Consider the following 6,227-nt stretch of genomic DNA (forward strand, 5'->3'; position numbering starts at 1 on the left):
CAAACTAATCCTTCCAGTTACAGAGACCAAAAACTGGAGTCAGCTTTGACTTCTCCCTTTTCTTCTTATCCTGCATCCTATATCCAACAAATTCCAGTGTCTCAACTTTCAAGATCCATCTAGAATCTGACCACCTCTTAATACCTTCATTGCTCCCACCCTGATCCAAGCCGCCATCTTCTCGCACCTGAAATGCCCTCCAGTGTCTCCCCAATTCATTCACAGTAAAGGTTAGAGTCCTTCTAGTAACCTACCTACAAGGCCTTCCCTTTACCTCTCTGACATTAACTCATACTACTTTCCCCTGGTTCAACCCCTTCCTCACACTGGCCTTCTTGCTCTTCTTTGAATTTGACAAGCATGTTTCCGCTTCAGGCTTTTACATTTGCTGTTCCCTCTGCGGACCTCCAGATATGTACAGGGATTGCTCCCTCACCTCCTTCAGGTCTTTGCTCAAACGGAGTTTGAGGCCCTCCCTGACCACCCTATTTGAAATTGTAACCCCTCTCCCAACACTGGTAGCGCAGTGGTTAAGAGTTCAGCTGCTAACCAAAAAGTCAGCAATTCAAATCCACCAGCTGCTCCTTGGAAACCCTACGGGGCAGTTCTACTCTGTCCTACAGGGTCACTATGAGTTGGAATCTACTCTACGGCAACCGGCTTGGGCTTGGGCTCCCAACACTCACTATCTCCTCCCCCTGCTTTGCTTTTCTCCATAACACTTACCACCATCTGACGTACTAGATATTTTAACTATTTGTTTGTTTACAGTCGGTCTTCTGCCACTTGGATAAAAGGGATTTTTGTCTATTTTCATCATTGTTGTATCCCCAGTGCTTGGTATGTAGTAAGGACTTAATAAATCCTTGTTGGATAAATACATGAATAAATTTTGAAACTACTTAAACATTTTCAGAGCCAGACAAAGAAGAAAAGCTTCAAAATTCTCTTTACAAAGCCAGAATAACACTGATAGCAAATAAAAAAAAAAAAGAAAGAAAACTAGAAATCAATTTCACCTGAAATATTTTAGATAAAATATTAGCAAACTCAGCAGTATATTAAAAGAATAATACAGGCAACGAGTTTCTGTTTATGGTGATGGAAAATTTGCATTGATTAAGGGAAAGTTTGCACTGCCAATTAATGTAATTGGTACTAATAAGTTGTACACCTGTAAAAAGTTGAATTGTCAAAAAAAAAAAAAAAAAAAAGAAGAAGAAGAATACAGCATGGCCAAGTGAGGTGCACTCAACCAGAAATACAAGTGTGGCTCAATACAAGGAATTTTATAAACATGATTCACCATATTTATGTATCAAAGGAGGACAAAAACCAGATGGCTTCAATAGGTTCTGAAAAGGCATTTGACAAGATCCAACATTAACTCCTAATTAAAATAATCTTTTAACTTAATAAGATAGAAATTATGACATTTGGAAAGTAGGTGATTATGTGTATCCCAAACATCACAAATATATATAAAAATGTGCTTATTTATATTAAAAAAACCCATTGTTGTCAAGTTGATTCTGACTCACAGCCACCCTATAGAACAGAGTAGAACTGCCCCATAGGGTTTCCAAGGAGCAGCTGGTGGATTCAAATTGCCAACCTTTTGGTTAGCGGCCGAACGCTTAACCACTGTGCCACTAGGACTTCTCATTATATTTTTTAAAAAAACTCACTGCAGTCAAATCGATTCTGACTCATAGCGACCCAATAGGGCTCCCAAGGCTGTAAATCTCTACAGAAGCAGACTGCCACATCTTTCTTCCACAGAGCAGCTGGTGGTTTCAAACTGCTGACCTTTCAGTTTAACATTGTTTTGGAAGCATTAGCCAGTTACACTAAATAGAAGAAAGCAATAAGACATATAAACACTAGAAGAAGGAGTAAAAATACCGTTATTTGCAGATGATATATTGTATAAGTAAAAAAAACACAAGAGAATTAACTGAAAAAAATTAGAAATAAGAGAATTCAATAACAAGGTTGATTGCATAATTAGTATACAAAAGTCCCCAGCTTCCAATATCATACTAGGATATAAACACAGAAGACAAAAGGAAAAAGTAATAACCTGACTACATAAAATTAGAAAAAAAGTTTCTACAGACTTTAAATAAAGTCCAAAGACAATTTAAAACTGAGTTTAAAAATATTTGTAACGTATAAGAACTAATTTTCTTTTTTTTTTTTTATTGTACTTCAGGTGAAGGTTTACAGAACAAATAGTTTCTCATGAAACAGTAGTACATGTATTGTTTTATGACATTGGTTAACAACCCCACAACATGCCAACTCTCTCCCTTCTCGACCTTTTTTTTTTTCTGGTGAAAATATACATAGCCAGAGATACACCATTTCAAAAATTTCTACATGCACAGTTCAATGACATCAACTAAGCTCTTCCAATTGTGCTGCTATTCTCACTTGAGATGAAGGCTTACAGAACAAAATAGTTCCTCATTTAACAGTACACATGTTGGTCTATGACAATGGTTAACGACCTCACAACACATCAACACTATCCTTACTCAACCTTGGGTTCCCTATCACCAGCTTTCCTGTCCCCTTCTGCCTTCTGGTCCTTGTCCCTGGACTGCTGTGCCTCATTAGTCCCATTTGGCTTTATGGGGCTGTCCACTCCCCGGCTGAACGGTGAACCTCGGAAGTGACTTCACCACTGAGCTAAAAGGGTGTCTGGGGGCCATACTCTTGGGGTTTCTCCAGTCTCCTTTAAGCCAGTAAATCTGGTCTGTTTTTTGTGAGTTAGAATTTTGTTCTACATCCTTCTCCAGCTCTGTCCAGAACCCTCTGTTGTGATCCTGGTCAGAGCAGTCAGTGGTGGTAGCCGGGCACCATCTGGCTGTACTGGACTCAGTCTGGCGGAGGTCTTGGTAGCTGTGGTCCATTAGTCCTTCGGACTAATCTTTTCCTTGTATCCTGTTCTCTTCATTCTCCCTTGCTCCCGGAGGGATGAGACCAGTGGAGTATCTTAGATGGCTGCTCACAGGCTTTTAAGACCCCAGACGCTACTCACCAAGGTAGAATGTAGAACATTGTTTTTATAAACTGTGTTATGCCAATTGAGCTAGATGTTCCCTGAGACCATGGTCCCCAGAGCCCTCCACCCAGCAATTCAGTCTCTCAGGGAGTTTGGATGTGTCTATGGAGCTTCCATGACCTTTCCTTGTACAAGTTGTGCTGGTTTCCCCTGTACTGTGTACTGTCTCACCCTTCACCCAAGATACCATTTATCTATAGAACTAATTTTCTTAATTTTCAAAACGCTCTTACATATTAAAAAAATGCATCACCTTTATGCAAATTAGAAAAAGGACGCCTTCTGAAAATGATACTTTACTATGATGTGAATAACACCCCCTGGGTTGGACAGTGTACAGCCTATACAACCATTAACAACACCTACATTCTAGACTGTTGTACGTAGGGTCGCTACGAGTCAGAACCAATTCAACAGCACCTAACAATAGCAACAACAATATTCTAGACTCAGATCATAGTAAATAGAATTTTTTACCCATAATGAATATCTGTCAGGACTAAAACATTGTTTTGGGTGCAGAATAAAAAAATTTTTTTGCAGGATGATAAGCATTCTTGGCTCCCACTCACTAAATACCGCTGATCATGGGAACAATCAAAAACACTCCCAGGCCTTTCCAAAATGCCCCCAGGAGGTGATGTTCCCCTTTGAGAACCACTGGTCTGGAAGTTGGTTGGGAAGGGTGGAAGAAGACTAACTTTTCATTGTATGCTATTCTATACAGCTTGAGGAGTTCCTGGGTAGTGCAAAAAGTTGAAGTGCTCGACAGCTAACTGAAAGGCTGGAGATTCAAGCCCCACCCAGAGGCACCTTGGAAGAAAGGCCTAGTAAACTTCCAAAAAAAATCAGCCATTGAAAACCATGGAGCACAGTTCTACACTGACACACATGGGGTCACCATGAGTCGGACTTGACGGCAACTGGGTTTTTTGTTTGTTTGTTTGTTTATATATACATAAAACTTGAAGTTTTCGTCATGTACACGCATTTAAAAAAAGAATGATTAAAATATAAGAATACAAATAAATTAAATTAGGACTCTAGGGAGGGACTAATATTAGGAATAGAGGGATCACTCCAATAAAAGACACGCAATATTTACCCCAGTACGTAACACTAACAGAGATCTGAGATCTACCAGAGTCTCAGCAATAACCAGTCAAAAAAGCCTGATCCAAAAAGCCCAGAGCTTGAATCTCCCCCAAGAAAATCAGCAACAGCCCTCATAATATATTGGAAAGCACAGAGTACAATGGTGTTCAGACTTATTCAGATGGGGGAGCACCGGAAAGTCAGGATGCTTTCTGCCAAAGAGCATCAAGTGTTAATATATTTCATTCTATCACATAAACTATGATCTCACATAAAACCATTTATTTAGCTAAAGTAAGCTGCTTTAAACTATCCAGTTTAATTAAATGTACATGCTACAAAACATGATGTAAAAACACAATTACCAATGCACATGGAAAACCAGCTGTTGAAGCGTTATTGGCCAGGTCTGAGTTTTTCCATTACTACTCCTTTGTTACTTGTTTATTTGTTCTTTTATCTGTTAAAAGCACACAAGTGGTGTGCACACAAAACTTTGAGACTAATTATGACTTTTCTGTAAGCCTAAAATTAATTCCAAATAAAAAGGCTTTTTTTTAATGGTGAAATTCAAATAAGGTCTGTAGTTTAGTTAATAGTATTGAACCAATATTAACTTCCTAGTTTTGATAATTGCACTGTGCGTATGTAGGTTGCTAACATTAGGGGAAGCTGGAGGAGCTCTCTGTACTATTTTTTGCAACTTTTTAAGTCAAAAATTTATTCAAAAATAAAGGTTTTTTTGTTTTTTTTTTTAATTGTGGGAGAAAAACTTGAAATGGAGAACATTATTTACATTAATTTTCCCACAAATTACGATGAGGCAGTTATTCCATTTTGGTTAAGAATGTTTCATCCCTGTTTGAGGTTTGTCAGATGGGACACAGTTTGGGAAACACGGGAAGAGGAGACCTGGGATCCCAGCATGGCTTAGCTATTAATCAAATCAGTGTAACACCTTAATTTCCTCATTTGCAAAATGAAGGCGCCCTGGTGGCACAGTGGTTAAAGCGCTCAACTGGTAACCAAAAGGTTGGTGGTTGGAACCCACCAACCACTCCATGGGAGAAAGATGTGGCAGTCTGCTTTCATAAAAATTATAGACTTAGAAACCCTATAGGGCAGTTCTACTCTGTCTTATAGGGTCGCTGCAAGTTGGAATCAACTTGACAGCAATGGGTTTTTGTAAAATGAAGAGATTAGACCAGATCAGTGGTCCTTTTCTGAGGACACCCTTGATAAGAATCCCTGGAGGTAGGTGTTCTCCAAGGTCTCCTCTCTAATCCCTTTGTCTTGTCCACTTAGCAAAGTCCTACTGATTCCTTAAAAGTCTAAGTCAGAAATCACCTTCTCCTTGAAGCACTCCCTGCCAGGAAGAGACCAACCAGAATTCTGGAAGAACTGTTCCCAGATGGGGTGAATTTACCTTATAAGTCAAAAGTTGCCAAGTGGTTCAAGGGTAGACTGTAGTGGATGCCATCGTGCACCGCCCAGATGCCCATTCAGGTCCCAAACACCCATTCCCCCAGCTGATGGGAGTGTTGGCTGCTGAAGACTCATAGCTGAGCCCCTCCCTGGGAATTACCCTTGGCTTAAGGCAATTGCCTGCCCAAAATCACTCTCTCTTCCCCCTGAGCAACCGCCATATAATACCTAGTCAATTGTGGGACACAAAGGCCAGGTACCCATGCCTCAACTCAACACAGCTCCAATGGATCAGCTGGGGCCTCTATAGCATCATTGTTTGAGTCCTCCCACTGCTCACTTCTGCTGCTTTTACTCCCTCACCACTGTAGATACCATAAGCACCACCAAATAAACCACCTGCACACAAATCTCTGCTCCAAAGTCCATTTCTGGGAAATACTCCTTAAGACAATCACAAATGCCAATACCTTTGAATTAGCAAATCTATTTCAAAATATTTATCCTTCAGATGTAAGTGCAAAATTAAATATTTACAGGATAATTGATTGCAGTATGTTTGCAATAGGAAAACATTGTAGTAATGTCCATAAGCTGAAACTGTAAATCATGATACACTGTTATGAATTGAATTCTG

This window comes from Trichechus manatus, unplaced genomic scaffold (genome assembly GCF_000243295.1).
Source record: "Trichechus manatus latirostris isolate Lorelei unplaced genomic scaffold, TriManLat1.0 scaffold00272, whole genome shotgun sequence".
NCBI classification, from domain to species: domain Eukaryota; kingdom Metazoa; phylum Chordata; class Mammalia; order Sirenia; family Trichechidae; genus Trichechus; species Trichechus manatus.